The 23,785-nt window shown below is 40.7% G+C and overlaps 1 long non-coding RNA gene across 2 annotated transcripts in view; it reads right to left on the bottom strand.

Annotated features, from left to right (window-relative positions):
• Positions 1–4,842: 4,842 nt before the first annotated feature.
• Positions 4,843–23,785, bottom strand: part of LOC119508136 — a 57,675-nt gene continuing 38,732 nt past the window's right edge. For both annotated transcript variants that reach the window (XR_005211400.1, XR_005211401.1), the window contains 4 exons: positions 11,051–11,186; positions 10,802–10,906; positions 6,266–6,351; positions 4,843–6,062 (listed from right to left, as the gene is read on the bottom strand). This is a non-coding gene — a long non-coding RNA (uncharacterized LOC119508136). The remainder of the gene's footprint in view (positions 6,063–6,265; positions 6,352–10,801; positions 10,907–11,050; positions 11,187–23,785) is intronic.

The raw sequence follows: 23,785 nt of genomic DNA, 5'->3' as shown, positions 1-23,785 counted from the left end.
TCACTCTTCTACAGACTTAGGTGGGCAATTTGGGGTTTCTTTCCAGAAACTCAGATGTGTGAGCGAGAGTTGATGTGGAAAAAATTACCTGTGGTGGGGGGGGGGGTGGGGGGGTGGGAATAAAGGCACAAAATGATAAAGTAGGAAGTTTCACAAATCACTCCCTCACACTAGAAAAAAATGTAAGAGCCGGAAAAAGACATTGGATTTAACTAGGTGTTAACCCTGGAACCAAAATGGACATTTAGAACAACTGCAAGAGTGTCAGAAGAAGCGAGAGGCTGCTGAGAGTTCAGCTTTTATGAGAGAGCATGAGCCAATGACCAGCCTCTGTTGATCTGCCCCATGGCAGCAGCTGTAGAAACTGCTGCAGCTGTGGCAAAGCAGCCCAGATTCTGGGAGTGAACAGCTGGGACCAGGTCTGGCAAAGGAAACTTCCTCCTTTAAAAGTTGGGGTTAAGGGTCAAAATTGGTCTGGGCAATCCTGGAGGGACCAGCAGGAAGCTGAACTCAGGTTTGGCCCTCTGGGCAGCAGCACTTCCAGTCTCCAGCCAGCATCCATTTGGAATTAAAAAGCAAGTGTTTTTGTTTTTGTTTCATTCTGTGTGTGGGCCTCTCCTGGTCTGGTGGACTCCTCAAGGTAGAGAATAGACACTGGCTTTGGTTTCAGCCCCCTCTGCAGTAGCAGCTTCTGGCCTCATGCCAGCAGCCACCAGGACTTAAAGACCCAGTGCACTTTTTTATTGGTTTGCTTTCTTCTTCCTTTTTCTTACTTAGTTGGGCACATTGCTAAAGATTCAGCAGAGACACTAGCCTCAGTTTCTCTCAGAAGTAGCATCTTCTGGCTTTATACCAGCATCTACATGGACATAAAAAGCCAGTGCACCTCTTTCTCATTTTCTTCCTTTTTTTTATTTTTCTGTTTTATATTTTTGGGTCTGGGGGATCTCTGAGGGATGAGCAGGGGTGCTATGCTAGGTGGCCTCAAAAGCAGCAGCTTCTGGCTTCCTAATAGCACATAACAAGAGACTTGGAGAGGCAGTGCAATTCATTAATTTTTCCTTGCTTTTTTTTCTCTTTTTTGTGGATATTTTTTTCAACTTGTGAGTATTTTCCCCCTTTCTCTCTCTCTCTTTCTCTTTCTTTTCTCCAATTTTTCTTGTTCTTGGTTTGGTGGACTGAAGAGTGGGAGAACTAGATTTCCAGAGTGACCACAACACAATACTCAGAATGTCCAGTTTTCAACAAAAAATTACAAAACATACAAGAAGACAGGAAAGTATGGCCCAGTCACAGGAAGAAAATAATTTTATGGAAAATATTCTTGAGGGAGTGCAGTGTCTGGAATTGCTAATCAAAGATTATAACAATTCTCATAAATAGGATCAATGAACAAAAAGAAAACACAGACAAATAACTGAAGGAAATCAGGAAACAATATATGAACAAAAAGAGAATTTCAATAATGAGATAGAAAGTAGAAAGAACTAATGGAAGTTCTGGAACTTGAAATACAATAACTGAAGTGAAAAATTCAAGAGAGGGGCTCAAGAGCAGATTGGATGATGCAGAAGAAAGGATCAGCAAACTCAAAGACAAAACAATTGAAAATGTCCAGGTTAAGGAGCATAAAGAAATAAGAATGGAAAAATGAATGAACAGAGCCTGAGAAAGCAGTTGGACCTCATCAAGCATAGCAATATACATGTCATAGGAGTCCCAGAAAGAAAAGAGAGATAAAGGGCCATAAAAAATATTTGAAAAAAATAATGGTAGAAAACTTCCCACATCTGATGAAAAATATGAATTTACAAATCCAAGATGCTCAACAAATGCCAAAACATCTACATCTAGACATGGGATCAACTGTCCAATGCTAAGGACAAAAACAGAATCTTGAAAACAGCAAGAGAGAAGTGATAGGTCATATAAGAGGGATCCTTAATAAGATTAACAAGCAATTTATCAATAGAAACTATGGAGGCCGGAATGCAGCAGAAGGACATATTTAAAGTGCTAAAATAAAAATGAAAACCCTTTACCTAAGAATAATATATCTGGCAAAGCTGTCCTTCAAAAATGAGAGAGAAACTAAGTCATTTTTGGACAAATAAAAACTGAGGAAGTTCATTACCACTACACCTGCCTTACACTTATAAGGTTAGGTGTCATTGGATTCAGTGCCCATCCTAAGCCAGAATGATCTCATCTGAAGATCCTTATCTTAATTATATCTGCAAAGACCCATATTCCAAATAAGGTCACATCATGAGGTTTCAGGTAGATACCTTTTGGGGATCACTATTCAACCCACTACAGACTCTCAATATTGTCATCTCTTTCACAAAGGAAGCATCACACCCCACCTCTCGTACTTCTGTGAAAGCGGATGCCAAGGCAATTTTTTCCATGTGAATCCAAGATTCTAGAATTGCCCTCCATTCTCATTTCTAAGCAAGCCAGAAAATATCAGCTTGCTGAGTCTGGGCTAAAGCTCAGATCTGATTAGCATGTAGAAACTAAGCAATGTCTTTACTAATGCTAATATCATTTATATTGTATTCTATCTCTGTACTTGTATCCCCATTTGGCCCCCCAATTCTGTTTCTTAATAATATTATAATAATATTAGGTCTGTGCTACTCAAAGTGTGGTCCATGGACTAGCAGCTTCGTCATCACTTGAGAGCTTGTTAGATATGCAGAATCTTAAGCTTCACCCCATACCTACTGGATAGGAATCTGATTTTTTACAAGATCCTCAGGTGATTCAAATGTACATTGACTTTAGAAAAGCATTATGTTCAGTAAATTAAAGCCAAATGTAAATGCAATGGGCAGGGAGCAATCCAGTGAAAAAAAGGCAGTCAGTTGGAGCTCCATGTTTGATTCCACAAGAGGAATGGATTTACCCATTCCACTGGCAGCTCTACAGGAACAGTGCTGGAAGTCAGGACAGCTCATAATAAAAAGCACTGCCATAGTTGTAAATCTGAGCACTCCCATGCATACCTGAGAGTTTGCCTCTGAATTCACTCAAGTGAAGGGGTTCTCAACATGTCTCCCCCAGCTGCAGCCATTCCTGTGCTCCCTAGCTTCATAATCTGCATTTTTTTTTTAAATTTAGCAGAACAGACATGAGCTGGACTTGCATCCTCATTCAAATCTATACTGATTGCTGTCCCTGAGTCTTCTGAGCAATCCACATTGCAGTAGTTAGAAAATTTCCTTGTAAGTAAGTCCAAGTAAGATTACCGTATTTCACATTATTTCAGCCTTGACCCCAGCCCCCACTAAACAAGCTACAGAATGTCTACAAAGGACTGCAGCTAACTCTGCCATAGGCCACACCCCTTGCAAAGGGAAGAGCTCAGACCCAACCCCAAGTCTGTCTGCCTATATTCATTTATCCAAATGTTTGAGCACCACCACCCGCCAGCACTGTTCTAGGCCTGGGATTTAGCAATGAGTAAATAGACCAGAATATTCGCTTCACGGAGCATGTGTTCTAACAAAAGACTCCAAAGTAGGTGTGGTTCACAGCACATCCCCACCTTTCTAATTCTGTAATCCAAGACCTGGGTAGGTAAGATGCCCTTCATACCTGACCAAACTGGAAATTGTTGCTGCTGTCTCCTGATTTGGGCAGCAAAACTACCTAGGAGAAGAAAACACAGTTTATCCATTGTGACTATCAGTATGGATTTACTCTTACTGTTAAAGAACACTGTCATGAAGCTCACCAGAGATGGTGCCAGATTTGCTTTTTTGGCTACTCCAAGGGCCGTCTTTCTGCAGCTTAGGCCCTGGAACAAGGGAAGTTATTTACTGTAGTTTTGTTGTAGATACACTATAAAAACTCTCCTTTCCCCTTTTGGAAGTTTAAAACCATTAAATTATTTCCTTGGTTACCTTCTACAATCTTGTCTGGAAAAGTCTAAAACCTGCAATTCTGAAGATGGATACTTGTCCAGCCCTAGATTCTCTAGGGAATTCAGCTATCCTCTTAGATGCATCCTTGCATGTCCTAATCCCTTTGCACATGGTACTGCCCATGCTTCCTGGGGGCCTCTCCATGGGAAGTTCTACAAGGTAGGACCGATAACAAATAACAAGAGCTCTGGATACAGACAACGTGGCTTTGGATCCCTGGGAGAGTCGCTTTATCTTTCTGAGGCCTTCTTTACAAATGAGAACACAGTCTCAGAGTGGTAAAGTGGCTCTCCCAGGGTTTCAAAGCTGCGCTATCTGATAAAAGTGTATGAATTGAGATCATGCATATAAATTACTTTCTGTGAAACCTGACATAAAATGTACTTATTCCACAAGTATTTGGGCATCTACCATGTGCTGAGGACCATCCTAGAGAGTAGACACAATAGTGAACAAAATTCCCTCATGAAGCTTGCTTTCAATTGGGGCAGCCAATCGTGCATAGTTTTACCTAGTTATTTACTTTGACAAATGGTAATAAGAGCTATAGGGAAAAATCAATCATAGTAAGAAACCAGGAAGTGCTGGGGTGGACAAGGTATAATTTTAAGTGGGAGATCAGGAAGACATTGAGAGTGTGCCTGTCCTTTTCAGTGATGAGCAAGGAGAACAGTGTGTTGGGATGGAGGGAGCCAGAGGGAATCTGGCAAGAGATATGAGCAAAAGGAAATGGGGTGGGGGTGGGAAGTAGATCATGGAGAATGCTGCCAACCACTGTAAGGATTTTTACTTACGTTCTATTTGATTTGCCGGGACTGCTACAACAAATACCACATACCAGTTGGTTTAGGCAATGGGACTTTATTGTCTCATGGTTTGAAGGCTGGAAGTCCAAAATCAAGATGTCAGCAAGGTCATGCTTTTGGCTGTCCTTGGACACATGGCAATCTCTGCCCTTTGTCTTCTCTTGTGGATTTCTCTGACTGCCCATATGTCCTCTCCTTATAAGGCCTCCAGTCATGGGGTTTAAGGCCTACCCTGATTCAGTTTGGCCTCACCTAAATAGGGTCTTCAAAGTTCCTATTCACAAATGAGTGAACATTCACCATACTCACCGTAACATATTCAAAGATACGATTAACAAATGGGTTTCACACCCACAGGAACACAGAGTCAGACTTGAACAGTTCTTTTGTGGAGTACGTGATTCAATCCCGACATGTTCCAATTGATAGGGAAGCCACTGGGGGGTTGTAAGGAACAAAAGGACATAATCTTTTTAAATCTCATTTAAAAGGATTACTCTGATTGCTGTGTTGAGAATAGACTGTAGGGCCAAGGGTGGTAGGAGAAGGCAGTGGCTTGGACCAGGATGACTGAGGGATACGTGGTAAGAAGTAGCTGACTTCCAGCTATATTTTGGAGATAGAACCAACAGGATTTGATGATGATTTGGTTGTGGAGAATGAGAGAAAGAGAGGAGTCAAGGATTACTCGAAAGTTCTTTAGCCTGAGCAAACAGAAAGACAGACTTTATTAAGTTACAGAAAAAGGGGGTTAATGGAAGGTTGGTGATTAGGAGATCTGTCCATTTTGGACAATTGAGTTTAAGAAGTCTATTAGATATCAAAAGGCAATGTCAAGGCCATTAGATATGAGGTTAGAGTTTGAGGGAAAGGTTAGGTTGAAGGTATAACTTTGGGAGTCACCAGCTTCCAAATGTCACTAATTCAGGATATGATAGCTCAGTTTGTGAATGCAGATAGACTGAAGTAAGTCCTGGGCCCTGCAAAGCATAGAATTCTGGAAGATGTAGAAGAACCAGCCAAGGACACAGAGAAGAAACAACCTTCTCTGAATATTGAATATTAGATCAATGCATATTATGGAAACACTCAGAGAGTTAAAATAATACATTGCAAGTAGCTATACAACTTTAACTGATGTTCCCAGAGCCTTCTCTGTGCTGTTTCTTAAGCATCTCTGTGTATCTGTGTAGAATTCACTCATGCCTTCCAAGTTAAGGCACTAGATTCTGAAGACAGTGTTGAATTACATGTAAAGCATGGCCCACTGAGTCAGTCTGCTCTTCCTTCATATGCTCAGATCCTCACGACGACCCACTTCTCCCTAGGGAGTAGAAGAGTCATTACCGTAGCTGTCAGCACTCAACAGACCAGTCTGAAACAACACTTAGCTTGTGAATGTTTTTGCTTTGTCAAAAAGAACATGTAATTATCTTAAAAATATAATTCCCCTTCTTTAACATAAGCTGGAACAGTCAAATCTCCTTAAGCCCAGAGTACTTTTACAAGGACAGTTTATTCAATTACCTTTTTAAGCTTCTGAAAGTCTCTGACTCATTTGAGCAAGTGGGGGAAAACAGTATCTCGCTGGAAAAATATTGTGGTTGTTGGCACTGAAACAAAAATAACACTATGATAAAGCCATTGTGTTCCCCAAATCAAGCATACACATCAACCTTTACCTAAGAAATCTTCCTGCATTCAGGACTTCATGAGTCGTGAATTTTTGCAAACTACACTGTGTGGCCTTGGACAAATTCATCTCTCTGCATGTCAGTTCCCTCCTGGGTAAAGTGGCCATAACAATATCTACACAATAATAAGTTATGTGAAGCACTCAACACAAGGCCTGATACACACTAAATCCATTCTATTGACCTTAAAACAAACATATTCACAAGCAGCTTTAAGGACTGTTCTGCATGAAGGACAGCTGCTGTTTTCTGCCTTCCCCATCCCTACCACACAGCACCTCCCCAATTTGCAAGGCAATATGTACTTGGGATTATTTTACCAAAGAAGGACATTTTGACTCGGTTGTTTGGTTGTAGAGACTTTTAAGGCATAGCTTCATCAAAACAGCCATGAACAAAATGTAAAATGACTTTAAAAAAATTTATGAGGTGATGTGAAAAGCAGACATCACTGACCTTCTACTCCATCCATGACCTTCACCTCAACCCTCAACCTCTTCCGCAAGAGATGGGTTGACGATGGCTATTTCCTGTATTACTTGAGGGTTTTCTAAGCTGAAAATTTAGATTTTGTATTTGTAGCATAGAAATATATTGGTTGACTGGGAAAGCCATATGGACCACACTCCACTTTGTGCAGTGTATGGATGGATGAGTAGAAAAATGGGGGCAAAAAGGGGGGGGGGCACCCAGTATTCTTTTTTACTTTAATTGTTCTTTTTCACTTTAATTTTTATTCTTATTATTTTTGTGTGTGTGGTAATGAAAATGTTCAAAAATTAATTTCAGTGATGAATGTACAACTATATAATGGTACCATGAACAATTGAATGTATGCTTTGTATGACTGCATGGTATGTGAATATATCTCAATAAAAATGAATTTAAAAAAAAAGAAAAGAAACATATTGGTTGAATGTCACCTCGAAGTAGCATGTACCCATTTTTGTGGTCGATAGGGAGGCTCAGTGTTAATCAAGGCAAGCTTTAACAAATGAGTCCCCATCAAAGACCAAGCCATGCTTGGGGAAGCAGCCTTGCCCAATACAGAAAGCCAATGGAGAAAGAGCAGGTTGAGCCTCCCATCCACAGAGAGGACTTGGTATGCGAATCACTTTAAATGTAAAGCTGCTATCATTTGTCGATTTTCCCATATATTAATCATCACCAAGGGAAACCTTTCATTTTACTTCACTCTAGCTCCTTCTAGAAACTTCATGAAAGACGAAGAGATATCATAGCAAACAACAAGCAATAGGTCAATTACAGTCTGTATTCTGGGAGAATGCATCTGAGGCAACCCAGATTTTACTGGCTCTGAAGGAAATCCAAAGAAGCTATTTCTTGACCATCTTTCCTCTTGAAGCTCCCCCCTTTAGCTTCTCTGACATGTGTTTAACTGGGAGTCCCTCCTGGTTTTCTGACAGGTCCTTCTCTGTTTCTCAATGGGTTCCTTTTTCTCCACCTACCTCTGAAACATGAGGGTTATTATGCTTTCCTTATCCTATACATGCTCACTCTCTGGTTTCCCCTCCCAGGCACAAGGATGCACCTAGGTTTCTGGTCTGTACTGGGATTCAGGATACTGTGATGGATCCAGGAGGGGGGAATACCTGGTTTGGAAATTTGGAGCAAAGGGGAAGAAGAGTTTAATGGGGGACCCTTGCCTGTACTACCAGCTGTAGCAAAAATTAGGAGCCTTTTTTTGTTGTTGTTGCCCTGATTTCAGTTACCATTTATATGATGAAGAACCCCCAAATCTATACCTCCAGCTCAATATTTCTTGTGAGTTTCACATCTTTATATCCTAATGGAGCACCTCCACTTGAGCATTCACAGGGAACTCAAACAGTCTAAAACCACCTTAATCGCTTACCAGCTTCAAACCTACTTTTCATTATGTTCCCCGCATTCTTTGTAGAGCTACTATCTGTCAAGTCATCTAAGCTAGAAACCTACTCCTACCTCTTCCCCATCATTCCCTACATCCAATCAGAAGTCCTATAAGCTTTGCATTCCAAATATTTCTTGGACCCCTCACACCTCTCCATCCTTAAGTCAAAGCAACAAGGAATTCTAAAAAGCTGCCCTGATGTGGCCTCAGGCTAGCCCTAGTGGTTAAATTCAGGATACATAGAACCCCATCCATGGTGGCATCCTTCAAGGACAGCTCAAGAGACACATCACCCTCTGGCCACACATATTTTCTTCTGCCAATAATTAGTTTTTGCCCCAGTAGTAAAGTGCTGGGCATTTTTAATTTTCCCTGAAATTTTACATTCTTCTCAACCTCCTATATTCTCTTTTGGCATGTTCTGAACTCCTGAAAATTCTAGGAGTCGGGTCTTTGCTAGGCCAATGCAATAATTATCTTTTAGCTGTGATGAAGGGGCCCACCAAGAGGCAGAATAATGCTGGGGCCTCAGGACCATGATAAGTTTCATATGTGAAGGTTTCCAATGCCAAGGGCAAACATGGCCATGGGCCCTCAAAACCCTGGAAGGACACCATCACAGAAGAGATGTGCATACAAACAAGGGTGAAAGCTGGGAAGGTTATTAGGCATTTCCTAATTCTATCAGGGACATAGAAGTCCAGTCTCTATTTGACTCCCCTGAAGAAATAAAATGATAAAGAAATTTGGGTGAAAGCAGGGATTAGGAGAAAGTAAGAATACAGCACAGGTATGTCCCCAACCCAGGCAACAGAAGGAAAATCAGGAAAGGATTGTCAGTTCACATGAAGTTGAGACATCACTGCATGGTACTGAATTCTTTTTGCAAGTCTGTGGCAGAGTAATTTAGAGTTTGTATATTGATGCTTATGATAAAAACATATTATCTCTTTAACATTTTCATCATGCAAAGCAAAGTACACATTATAGGAAAAGATTTTATGATCTTATGTGCAATTAGTGCTTTTGAAGGGATTATCATTTATATCATTGCTTGAGTTATAAATAGTTTCTTCCATATTTATACCCAAGAAGTCATTCAATACATTAAAATTAATTTATCTTACTTATATTGCAGTGAGTTTCTAGAGGTTGAGTTTTAAGACTGAGTTGTCCTTATATACTTGGACTTCTCCCAAGGATCAGGGCAGAGCCAGTGTTCATTAAGTGTTTAATGAGTAAATTAATGTAATCCTGAAAAAAAAGTTGATGCTTTATTCTGAAATACATTGACATCAAAGATTTAAAAATGTATATATATACATATGTAAATTGCAGCACAAATTTTATTCTGGAAAGCCTAAAATAAAGGCCATTGCAAGGGTTCTTTGGGGAATGGAAAGAAAGAAAAGGTTACAAAAGCCCTTAATAGTGAAGATCCATTTGTGTGTATTTATCGCGTATTGCCCAACCCAGTGGTAGCTATGACTGCAAAATAAAAGCACAAGTTAATGCATTTTCACACCTCAAATAAAGGTTACACTCTTCCTGTCAGCCTGCTGTGCACAATTATAGGAGAGAAACTACAGGGAGTAACTGGTTGCTAAAAAAGCATCATCCAGAACATCAAAGGATTTTTACCAATACATTCACTCACCAGAGCTGCCCAGTGCAAATTCAATCAGAACTTTCATTTAGAAATTATGCATCCTGGATGGCAGACTTTGTTACTGAAGGACCAGATTGCTCCAAGGGATTGAAGGGATGTGGAGCTTTGTATGTTTAAATAACTGGCTCCATTTTTTTCTCCTCCTTGGCTATAATTACACTTCAATACCATCTGAAGGCTATTTACCAGTCTGTATAAAAGGAGTTAAATTTTGAGCTAACAGATTGGAAGCATGTCCACATAACACAATTTGCTCTCCCCACTGGCTCTCATAACCGCAGCCTAGAAAAAGGACCAAGAATTAAAAACACATCACATCTACTTGGTTGCATCCCTAGGTGGTCCCAGCTCTGATAGGGGTAAAACAGATTGACTGAAAAACTGTTATTGATCTGTACTCTCTGCTTTTACTCAATAGGAAGAAGACCTTTCAGGAGTATTAAATTTATTTTTAAAAGGAAATTGAAAAGCTGGTCTTTTTCACAGAGCACTACCCATATAAAATATAGAGATTGTCTCATGACAACACACACAAAGATTGGTGCAGTTTTGTTGAGGTATCCCATCAGAAATACTGTTTCCTTCTGCTCTTATTCCCACTTCCAGCTTGTCATTAGTGCTCAGAGAAAGCTAGTACTCTGGCAATTTTCTTTCTTCTGCCAGGCTTAAGAGATTTGAGAAGCAAAGAATAAAGCAATGACACAAAATTAAATGAGAGGCAAACCAAGATGGTAAGATGGTAGTCTTCATGCATGTGTGACATCTTTCTTCTGAGGAGTTTAAGGCAAAATGATATATGAACTCACGTAAATTCCCATGTATATTCACGGCATAAGAATTTATCAACTCATGAAAGTGGAGCAGCAACCATCTGATATTTTGCCCAAACTTTAGATTCTCAAATTTCTCATCTGCAAAATAGGAATAAGGTATACATCATAGAGAATTCAGAAGTATTAAATGAGATCCCATAGTCCTTAGCACAGGACCTGATGTTGCAAAAGTGTTCCTTCAATTATGATCATACCTATGATTAAGAAATGTTAAAACCTTACCTTTAGACTGCAGGATGAACTGCAAAATTCTCTTGATCCCTGTGGTACAAGACTACCCACAACATCGATCTCCATTTCCAGAAAAATAAGAGGCCTTGAGTGTTGATTCATAGCAGATACCAGGAGAGTCTGGTTTCTTTAAACATTACAAATGATTGGATTACTCTCAATGAGACAAGGTCATGGCACAGCTATAAAATGCAAGAGAGTGGGCATCCTCCGCTACCTTCCAGGTACCACCTGTGCCACAGATGGAGGGTCTCTGCCTTTAGTGAGACCACCCAGTACAGCAGACCCTATTTGTGCTTCACCCACATGCCCCAGAACTAACCAGCCCAGTGGCTTCCAACTACAAGTGCCCATGGCTCTTTGCCTGAGTGCTTTCCCCGGCCAACTAAACTGGAAGGAGGAGAAGGGAAAAGTTCCAGGGAGTTAGCATCTCCACCACCCGACCCCATCTTGGAATCATCATGGGCATTAGAGAAATTGCCATTTCATTTTGGATTTCTAACTTTGGGACATAATATATATTTCCAACATAACCTCTACACTGTGGGAAGTAATACCAGTCAACATTTCTTGAGGGCTAACCTTGTACCAAAGGTCATATGAGTCAATTAATCATGGACTATTTCTGTCACAATAAATTATTATCTGAACTTCACAGATGTGGAAAATTAAGTTAAGTTAAATCATGTGTCAAAGTCAAACAACAAAAGAGAGGTGGAGCTGGGTTGGAACAAATGTTGCTTTGACATCAATGCCCAATAAAGTTTTAATCCTTATGCTCCCCTTAAAACCTGCAGAGTGGGAGTTTTGGGGTCTGCATATTTATAGGGTCTGCATATTTATAGGGCATGTATCAAACAACTGACATATTTGGACATATTAGAAAAATGTATTATTTTTTCCTTCTTTCCTAATTGCAACTGTTGTGTAATAGAGAATTTGCCCAACATTTGTTCTCAGTTCCTAGGAGATACCCTCCAAATCCTTGGAAATTCTTGAGTGAAAGGAGTTACTTGGTTATTCATGGTGTCCCCACTATCTCCACAACCACCACCACCACACCTGACGGTTTATGCTAAGATGATGAATCAAGGGGAGCAGGTCATACCAGGAGGAACAGCTTCGAGTTGACCCCTGGGGAAGGGAGCAGGGCTGGAGATTAAGTTCAACCAGTAGGCATTGATTCAATCCATCATGTCTACATAATGAAACTCCAATAAATGTTCCAAACACCAAAGCTGAAATAAGCCCCCCAGGTTGATGTGCCAGGTGGGCGATACATCCTGACTCCGCAGGCAGAGGACATTGAAAACTTCCTATTTGGACCCTCCCAGACCTCACCCACATGTCTCTTCTTTTGGCTTCTTCTTATTTGCATTCTTTTTGTTATAATAAAACTGTAATCATAAGTATAGCACTTTTTGTGAGACATTTGAGCGAATTATCAAACCTGAGGGAGTAGGGGAGCCCCTAAATTTGCCAGTTGGTCAGAAGGAGGATGGCCCTGGAAACTACTCTGAACTTGCAGCTGGTGTCTGAAGAAGTAGGGCTGTCTTCTAAGGGATGAGTCCTTAAACTGTGAAGTCTCAACTAACTCTGGGAAGTTAGTCAGAATGCATTGCAGCAATATACAGGCTAACCTACTTTATCCCAATCCCCAGTCATTGTCAGTCCATAATTTAATAGTATGGATGGTATAGCTGAAATTGATTTTTGTCCCCTCACACCATTCTCCTCCCTTTGATAACAGAACCCCTTCAGTTTTAATTGAGCACATGGCCACCATCTAGAGACTTTCTCTCTCAACCTCTTTTGCAGCTAGATGTGGTCCTGTGAGTAAATTCTTGCCTAAAGAATGGAAGTGAAAGTGCAGAGGGAAATTGCCAGGACCTACCAAATGGTGTTTTTCCTCCACATCTTCCTCTTCCTTTCTTTGGGAGAGAATTCAGATGTGGTGGATCATGGAATGTGAACATTGACCAGGAGTATGATGGTGACACCACTAAGGGGTTGCTGGACAAGATAGAACAAGCCTGGGACTCTAGATTCCTACATAGGGCAGTCTTACCTGGTCCTTCTGATTACCTATCAGCTCACATTTTTATGTAACAGCTAAAAAAACTTTTATCCAGTTTCAGCCATTATTGTTTGTTCTCTTTTAAAGCAGCCAACCCTAAAACTTTAATAGGAGGGGAGGGGCTGGTGGTGGGGGGAGAGAGAGAGAAGGGAAAGACGGAACTCAGAAGAAAGTCAGTCAGCAGGAAAATTGTGTAGGACAATAAAGGAGGGGGGGCGGATATCTGAAAGGAGAGCAAGCCTGAGATGGGTTTGAGTTACATTTTAATTTGTTTGTTTGTTTTAAAATTTTGAGAAACACAAAGGAAACAGAGGAAATCAAAGCCAGAGAAGAAGGGAAAACCGATGACATTCTCTTTTATCTTCCCTCTTGGGAGGCTGTGGGTGGCAGGAAAACAGAAGAGAAAGGAATCCCCAGCTGTTATCAGAGCCCATAAAAAGCTCAAACTTAACCCTCTGCAGGGGAGCAAAAGATGTCATTGGCTCAGAAGCAGAGGGGGTTCCTTGGATTAACCAGGCATCTAAAGGTCTTTGCACGTGAAAGGACCTCAGTCAATCCGGCAAACCCTCGAACTGGCACTGAGCAAATGGCCTCATGTGAACAGCAGGGTATATAGGTCAATAGCTACAATTGACCATGTTTCCAGTCATACAAAGCAAATGTGTGCAAATTTCCAGTTATTTTCTAAGACGACGCATGCTTTGAGGCATTTCATTTCCAGAATCCATTGAGCAGAGCATTGTCAGTTATTTACTTAAAAAAAGACGACTCTGAACTAAAAACCATTTTTGAATCACATGCTCATCATGCTTCCATGCAGTTCATTACCAGGGTCTGCACTTCTGTAAGTGAACATCAAGACTGACTTTCAGGACTTGGCAAAACCTCAATCACACATGGGTCCCACACACAGCATGGTTTAAGCTGGTCATCAGACCTCGGCAGCTGAGCGGTACTCTGCTGGTAGAGTGGTCTTGATGTGACACTTTATAAGCAACACTCAGATCAACTGGAGAAATGAATGAGACATGGCTGGGGAATAATGATAAGTGAGAAAAAAAAATTAACAACAGAAAGAATTTGAATCAGGATATATGAGAAGTTAAAAGCCAGCCACTCCGGAAGAATTTGAATTAGCATGTGCAATCCAGATTCCCTGTTTCTTTAGTTGTCATGAGTCATCTTGGCCTTTAATACTGGTGGTCTGAGAACCCATTCTGAAGAATTTCAAGAACCGCAGTCTTTTAGGAATTTTTCTCCCTCAACTATTTCTGAATATTTCTAGAGATACTTATACTTCATACAAATCTGTCCTTGCTGCCACCTGCCACCTCAATCAGCCACCTTCCCCTCCGGTGGGACGCCAGCTCACAACACATTGTCCAGCTTGCTGTCTTTTCCCATGAACTACTCTCTGAGCATTAATGCCCTAGAGAATGGCTGGGACCAGTGTACAATGTCTAACCAAAGATAGGCTAGTGGATACTCAAGGCAAAGGAAGGAAACCTTAAAACAGGCCATTGGAGGCTCCCATCCACAGATCACAGACCAGGCCACTCCTCAGGTGGAATGTCAGGCCTGCCAAAATGCTGTGGGGAGGAGGGAGGGAGAGTTCACTGCTCTCTATTTGGACTTCAGGGAGTGTCTAGGAACCCCAAGCACCTCCCCTTAGACCACGGCTTCCTCTTTGTCCTGGTCTCTGGTTGGCCCTTCCAATTACTATCCCTCAGAGGCGCCACTCTGACCTTAAGGGAAGGCAATTCCCGTATCTTCACGCTGAGCATCTGGTTCCTCGTTGTTCTGAACCTGATTTTGGCTTTATCTTCCATAAACAAACTTACTGGCTTGAGTAATCTACCTAAAACTCTAGCTAAACAGAAAACTGTCAGAATTTTAGAAAGGGCAGTTCTTCCTCTGACCCCAACTTTATTCTAATCAAAGTTTCATAAATACTGCAGTTCAATAAGGACTGGATTAAAACTATCAGACAGCACCAAGAACAAGATGCTGCCCCAAGCCTGAAGGTAGATCAAAATAAAAACAACCCTAAACCATAACATAAGTATAAAGAATTCTGGCTAAATTCTCATATTTCTCATGATGATGATAATTTTACTTCTTTAATTTTTTTTTTTTTAATTCAAATACATTCTCGAAATGCTCTCATTTTCTTTGGCATCCTTCTTTGCTGGTGCCCTAAGCCCACTCTTAGTTTACTGAGAAGTCCAGCACTTGGCCCAGTGTCAGAGCCCCCAGTTGCTCATGGGTAGCTTAATCCCAGAGCCTTATTGAAATTATAGCTGCCTCTGCTTTGAAATCCACCAAGTTTCCTATCCCCAATGTCTTCCCGCTGGAGTACTTCTGAGAACCATGGGGTTTTCTTACTCAGCAAGCAAGGTTGAGCTGCCTCCTGGGATACATGGAACCAAAGGCTGCCCTTCCTTTGGTCCTCTATTCCCTCTAGGACTTAAACCTGAAGATCAAAGGAAACTGTGAACTTCAAAGGGCTCATTTATTCAACAATGTTTGTTAAGCAAACAATCTTTACTACTCACAGCGCTACACATTAACGAAAAAGACAAGTGAGATCCCTGTTCTCCTGTAGCTTAAGTTCTAGTGGAGAAGAAAAACAGTTAACAGGTAACCAAATAAATATGATTACTTCATAAAATGATCACTTCTATGAAGAAGAGGGGATAAAGCTACAACAGAGTTTTGTGATAGAGACTGAGCAGGGTAGGGTGGATGAAATGACCTATTAGGAACTGGTATTTCTGGAACCATTCACACGGAGACGGTTGATACCTCCTGCGAAAACTGTCTCAAATCCAGCCAATTCTCTCCAGGGAGTGTGTGCCCTTACACTTGTGTGGAACCACAGAGATCTGGCCTCTTTTCTCGTCTCTTCCTAACCTCAAGGCCATGGAGCTCCATGGGCGTGTCTGCTCTGGCATGTCTCTCTGTTTCAACCCATAGGAGTTTTTCTTCCTTTACACAGTCCCTAGTTTAAACTGTATCAAATGTATCTAAACTGGCAAGAATGACTTTTTCCCCCATCCAGCTCATACATAATGGATGTCAGTATATTTCCTCACCATACAAAGAGAGCAGATCCATTTTGACTTAATTACAGCCAGAGCTCCGTAAACTGCCGCTAGTTACTGCAGAGCGCTGTGGTTTATGAAGAGAACACCACAAATGACAGTGAGCTGTGGGGAGAGAAATAGTCTGAGCTGCCTTTGGCATGTTCATTTTTGAGTACAGATAGTTCCATTCATCAGTAGGGACATTTATGAAATCTGATCTATCAAGATGATATTCTGGGGAGGAACGACAGAGGCCCGTAATGGTCCAAGAGCTGTAATTATGAGGCCATCTCTGTGCAGAAGGCTTAAGACTAGAATGCAAGATGCCCCACAGGAGCCCAAATCAGCCAGATGTGTGGAACCAGCCTAGGGGTGAATTTCAGTGCTACCCACCCCCACCACCACCACCACTTATCTTGGCATTCAGGAATGAGTGCAGACCACAAAGCAAATTAATTCAGCCAGAACTTCCTAAGACAAAAATTTCCATCCAACAGCACATGGTTTCACAAGATGAAAGATGTTACGCCACCATCTGAAAGACTGAAAACTGCAGAATGGGCACAGAGAAGAAGAGCGGAGTGAGAGGAAAACAGCACCTCCCAGCTCCTCAGCAGGGACACTTGAGCCCCGAGCTGAGGGCCTCACGACACCCACCATGAGGAGCCCGACAAAGGATGTACTCAGAGACGGGCATGGAAAGATCTATGGTTGGGATTTATTAAAATGCGGATTCTGCTTCATTAGGTCCAGAGTGGGGGCCCAGCTTCCAGAGACATGGGTGCCACAGGCTGCTAGGACCGAGAGAGCCTGCAGGTGTGAGGAGGGTCCCTGGGGAGGGAGTCCAGTGTGGAGGCTGTTTCCAGTGTCTACAAGTCCAGGGAACAAGCAATCCTACACTTTATCATTCTGCTTCTTGCACAATATCCAAATTTGGGCAATGATAAAACTTTATTACATATTACATGTAGTTTATCATTATCAAAAAAACATATATTAAGAATGTAACCATTAGGGAAATGCAAATCAAAACCCCAATGAGATACCACTTCACACCCAATAGAATGGCTATTATTTTAAAAATAGAAAATAACAAGTTTTGATGAGGATGTGGAGAAATAGGAACCCCCCGTACATTGCTTTTGGGAAGGTAAATGGTGCAGCCTCTGTGGAAAACAGTTTGGCAGTTACCTAGAATGTTAAGTATGACATTACCATACGACCCAGCAATCCCACTTCTAGGTATATACCCAAAAGAATTGAAAGCAGGGACTTGAACAGATGTTTGTACACCAATGTTCTTAGCAGCATTATTGACAATAGCTGAAAGGTAGAAGCAGCCCAAGTGTCCATCAACAGATGAATGGATAAACAAAATGTGGTATATGCATACAATGGAATATTATTCAGCCCCAAAAGGGAATGAAGTCCCAGTACACGCTACAACATGGATGAACACTGAAGACATCATGTTGAGTAAAGTAAGCCAGACACAAAAGGGCAAATATTGTATGATCTCACTTATGTTATGATAAATTATAATCACTTATAATAATTAGAATGTGCAAATTAATAGTCAAAATTGGAGGAGGGGAAGAGTGTTAATGCTTAATTGACAGAGTTTTTGTTTGGGGTGATGGAAAAGTTTTGATAATGATGGTGTTGATAATAGCACAACATTATGAATGTAATTAAAACCACTGAATTGTATACTTGAAAATGGTTTAAATGGGAAATTTTAGATTACATATATGTTACCACAATTAAAAATTTGTAAAAGTCCATAGCACTGTATAAAACAAAGAGTGAACCCTGTTGTAAACTATGGACTTCAGTTAATAATATAAGTATAATAATATTGGTTCATCCATTGTAATAAAGGTACCACATTAAAGCCAAATGTTAATGATAGGGAAAAGTATGTGTGTGAGGAGTGGGGGAGTATACGGGAATTCTATTGTATACATGATTTTTCTGTAAACCTACAACTGTTTTACAAAATAAACTGAAAATAATAATGTAATTGCATATAACAATTTTATGTGCTGAATTAGATAGTCTCAAAGACAAATATAGGTACTTTTTTAAAAGATGATAATTCAGTGTATTTCAAGTCTGTTTGCATGCCATAATCATCTGGAAGCTTTTAAAAATACCAATGCTTAAGTTCCAATCCAGAGCAATTGAATCAGAATCTCTTGGCCTGGTAGGGTGGAGAGGAGGGTGGCAGGGATGGGAAGAGGCAGATATCAATATTTTTTTACACACTGCCCAGGTATTTCTAAGTGTGGCCATAGTTGAGAACAGTATTATAAGTAGTCTGAGGTTTTGCTAACAATGGTGTCCTTTGCTTTTCCTGGCTCACCTGTAATGGCCCAAGTTCACGGTGTCACACGTCAGGACATAAGGCAGCCCATGACGTCAGCTGTGCAAGGAGCTGCCCTCAGTGCACCTGCACCCAACACCAGCCCCAGCCTGGGCTCATGTGCCGCTAGGTGAGAAAAGGATACACACTGATGAAAGAGAAGGTAGGAAAGGGGAGCAGGAGGAGGAAATATAGAACAAATGGCCTGACTTGTAGAGAGGAAAAAGATTCACTTCCTGAAGCAAGCACTTTTGTCTCATGCTGCACAGCTCTATTTTATCGGACTTGCTTTCAAGCATTAGTCTACACTGTCCCAAATAACTCAGCCTAAAACAACAGATTGCATGGAACCTGCTAATTGGTTTCAAAGAGACTGAAGTATTAAAAAAAAAGTTTCCATTATGTAAATTATTTCTATATTTATTAAATATTGCAAAATGTATTTCTGTGAGAGTTTTGGAAAGCCTAAATAACTTTTACTGCTTAGTTTAAACATTCCCTCCTAGCCCCTCAGTGCTGCCATTCATTGTTCACATGGTTCAGGACCTCCAGGACCCAAAGAGAAACCCCCCACCCCCACCCTGAAACACATCATAGTGCTTGGAGTGGTCTGTGCCTTTATTTCTGCACATTGGGAATGTACACCTCAATCCTTTACCCTGCCCCAAAATGGCCTCATGGGGCATGAAATTGATGCTACATATCTGGTGCTAAGGTCAACCCTAAAGAGGAGGAAGAGAAAAATTTTAAAAAACATGGAATGGGGGGGATTGGAGAGAAAAATTAAATCCACACATCTCTTACTTCTATCCTTACTTCTTTCAAATTCCACTTCTCACTCCCCTTAATAGATTCTCCTTCTCCCCCGCAGCTGCCTACCTTCTATAAAAAGTGTGGTGCATGTGTCAGCAGCATCAGCATCACTGAGAACTTATTCGAAAACCAGACACTCAGGCCTACGGAATCAGAATCTATTTTAGCAATATCATCAGGTAATCAGCATGCAAAGTTAAGTCTGAAAGCCCTGCTCTGCATGGACTGGGGCCCAAGCTTTCCTGCCCAGACCCATGCAAGTTACACAGGCATGCAACAAACTGCCTTTGCTCTACCAGTAGAGAAATGCAGACTGCAATCAGTTGCTACTTAGACCCCAGCCAGGCAGATGTAAGGAGAGGGTGCCTGAGAACAAGTAATTGATTTACAACATCATCTGGCTGAAACTCCAGTGAAAGCCAAGTTGTCTCTTTCTCTGTATTGATATAATTACCAAGATGAAAGGAAAGCAGGTTCTTTCTTCAGATCAAATAACCTTGTTATTCCCTGTGTTAGCTCCGCTTCTGTTTAGTAATTTATTCGGGGTGATTTGACTGGCCCCACTTGCCTCCCATCATACATTGTGTTCCCAGCAGCTGTAGTGATTTTGTTCTCTGGGTAATGGAAACATATATGTAGTTCTACATATTTGCATTATCTATATATTTTTCTATGTTTCTTGTCCAGCTCTACAGACAGAAGACTACTTAAAGACCATGATTGCTTTTTAATCCCCCACAATAACCAGCAGAGTAGCACTCACTAAAGAATGTGGTGGATGCTGCTGGGTGGTGCCTGGAACCATTCTTAACACTGTTCATCTCAATTCTCCATCTCATGAGCTAGAAACAAAATTGTTTGAAAGCCACACTGGGGCATCTCAATTCAGTAGCACTCACTGATTGTCTCCGTGCACCAACTCTATGCTATAAGCCAATCATAAAAAGCATAATATTAAATTGAATCCAAATGAGTTTTTATTCAACTTAAGGAAGAGTTCAAATCAGAATATTATTAGCAGGTAGGAACAGATATCACAGATCCTGACTTTTGTACATTTGTAAGAGTTTTAAAGATGAAAAGCCTTAATTCTTCATGGTCTCTATTTCTTATGAACACTTTCGATATACCTTTTTCTTGCAAAACTGGTGACTATGCCTCAATTTTCTGAAATTTTGTTAAAGAAGTTGTAGGTTTACAGAAGAATCATGCAGAAAATACAGAGTTCCCATATACCTCCCCCCATTATTAACATTTTACATTAGTGTGGTACCTTCATCACAATTGATGAAAGAATATTATTATAATTGTACAATTAACTACAGTCCTATGGTTTTTTTTAAAAAAAAATTATTCTAGTAACATACATACAACCTAAAATTTCTCTTTTAACTAAATTCAAATATCTAATTCAGTGGCATTAATTGCATTCACAATGTTGTGCTACAATCACCACCATCTGTTACTAAAACATTTCTGTCACCCCAAACAAAAATTCTGCACCATTTAAACATGACCTCCCCATTCCCTATCTCCACTGCAGCCTCTGGATACCTGTATTCTACTTTCTGACTCTACAAAGTTACTTCTTCTAATTATTTTATATCAGTGAGATCATACAATGTTTGTTCTTTTTTGCATGAGGGCATTCTTGACTCATGATAAAGTTACTTATAAATTCACTTTGTCTCCTGACTTTCCCCTTCTTTTCTTGTTTTGTGCATTCTGCTTTTTAGTCCTCCCTTCCTGCATGTTCTTAGTGGTATACACTTTGTCTCATCTTTTTCTATATTGGCATACTTTGTGCCCAGTATTAAACTCTCTTCCTGCAGTTATTGTCCATGAGCATCACATTCCATGGCAAAAAAAGAAAGGAGAAATTGAGAGAAGAAAAGATGGAGGAAGGAAAAATGCACATGACCACAAGTCAAGTGTAGTAGAAGAAATTAAAAGGTGGCTATACATATGAGTGAAGGATTGCTTAAAGGTGATACAAAATAATTAAAATCAGGCCTGGAAGGGACCACAGTCACAGTTACCAGAGTTTCCTCACCGTAGAGTTTCTCAAATTGGGACAACTTTGCCCCACTCACAGTGCTGGGGCAGTTTGTAATGTCTGAAGACATTTTTGATTGTCCCAACTTGGGGAGTGCTGCCAGCACCTGTAGGTAGAAGCCAGGGTTGTTGCTAAACATCCTACAATGCACCCTCACAACAGCAGAGAATCATGTGGCCTAAACTGTCAGTAATGCCAAAGTTAAGAAACTCTACCTTAGAGGTAAAAGGCCACAAGATTAGGTGATCATGGGATTAAATAGTGACAGGCATTCCTCAAGCCATCTACAAAAAGATAAGGTAGAGATCTGGAATAGTTGCCCTGGCAATCCAAGGTGTAATGTTGTTGAGAAAAAGATATTGTACATCAAATGCTAACAATGAGACAAAAACATAAACAGAGCCAATTGTGATGTTGGGAACATCATGGTTAGGGAAAAACAAGGTGCACAGAATGGATCACGGACCATCAAGAAACATCCAGTGTATGAGTAGAAAAATTGGGGACAAAAACTAAATGAAAAATAGGTGGGATGGGAGGATGAGTTGGGTGTTCTTTTTTATTTTTATTTTTTATTCTTATTCTTTCTGGCATAAGGAAAATGTTTAAAAATAGATTGGGGTGATGAATGCACAACTATATGATGGTGCTGCTGTGAACAGTTGATTGTACACCATGGATGTTTGTATGGTATGTGAATATATCTCAATAAAACTGAATTTAAAAAAAAAAAGAAAGAAAAGAAGAAAAGAAACATCCAGGCTCTGTTTCCAGGCAATGGTGGAGAAGGGATGGGTGTGGATGCCAGAATAGTATTTCTGGGATTGGGGGATAGTGTGTTAGCTAAAAAGAGTTCATTGGGCTGGTCAAAAATTCCCTTCATGTGGAGCTTGAAATCTTGGTTGATTTTCAAGACCTGAAAACGTAAGTCAGATCATATCATTCCTCTTCTCAAAAACCTTCCAACTACTATGTATCAATGCATTTAAGAAACATGAGATGTCTCCAAGGAAGAACAGTGTAACTTGCAGGCTGCTGATACACAAGATGGTCTCTGACCTCCAATCTCATTAAAATAAAATTTGCATATCTATGCTAATGGATCCCAAATTAATATCTTTAGCCAGACCTACTCCTCTGAACTCCAGAATCATGTTATCAAATGCCAATTTGCCTTCTCTACTTGAATATCTAATAGACATCTCAAAATTAGCATGTCTAAAATAAATTCTTGCTAATCCCCCAAACCTTTATAGTTTACAGTTTTCCCATCTCAGTTGCTGTGCCAGTTTGAATGTACTGTGTCCCCCAAATGCCATTATCTTTGTGGTCTTGTGGGGCAGACGTTTGGGTGCTGGATAGATTTGCTTGGAATGTGCCCCACCCAGCTGTGGGTGATGATTTTGATGAGATGTTCCCATGGAAGCATGGCCCCACCCATTCAGGGTGGGCCTTGATCAGTGGAGCCATATGAATGAGCTGAATCAGAGAGAGGGAACTCAGTGAGTGCAGCTGGGAGTGATGTTTTGAAGAGGAGCAAGCTTGCTAGAGAGGAACGTCCTGGGAGAAAGTCGTTTTGAGGCCGGAGCTTTGGAGCGGACGCTGGCTGCCTTCCTAGCTAGCAGAGGTTTTCCGGACGCCATTGGCCATCCTCCAGTGAAGGTACCCGATTGCTGATGTGTTACTTTGGACATTTTGTGGCCTTAAGACTGTAACTGTGTAGCGAAATAAACCCCTGTTTTATAAAAGCCTATCCATCTCTGGTGTTTTGCATTCTGTAGCATTAGCAGACTAGAACAGTTGCTAAAGCAAAAACCTTGGAATCATCCTTGATTCTCTTTTCTTCACACTAAACATTCAATCAGTCAGAAAATTCTCTTAGTGCTGCCTTCAAAATATATTCAGAATGAAAACTTTCTGCTAAGTGAAAGAAACCGTTTACATAGGACCACATACTGTATGACTGCATTTATACATAATGTCCAGAACAGGCAAACCTATAGAGAAGAACATAACTTACTGGTTGCCTAGGGCTGGGGGGGGGGGGGTCATGATTTGAGATGATGACTAAGTGTCACAGAATTTCTCTCTGGGGTGATGAAAATGTTCTAAACTTTATTGTGGTGATGGTTGCACAACTCGTAATCATACTACAAGCCATTGAAATGTATGTACATGAATTGTGTCACAGTAAAGTCATCACCAAAAAAAAAAAAAAAACATATTTCCAGAATCAGACCTCATTTCAACACCTGCACCATGACTACACGGGCCAGAAACACTACCCCTTCCCTCCTGGCTTCTGTTCCTGCACTCCTTAGACTCATCT

The sequence above is a fragment of the Choloepus didactylus genome, chromosome 13, assembly GCF_015220235.1.
Source record: "Choloepus didactylus isolate mChoDid1 chromosome 13, mChoDid1.pri, whole genome shotgun sequence".
Taxonomy (NCBI): Eukaryota; Metazoa; Chordata; class Mammalia; order Pilosa; family Megalonychidae; genus Choloepus; species Choloepus didactylus.
Note: the sequence above shows the minus strand (reverse complement) of the source record. Positions and strands in the feature narration are given on the sequence as shown.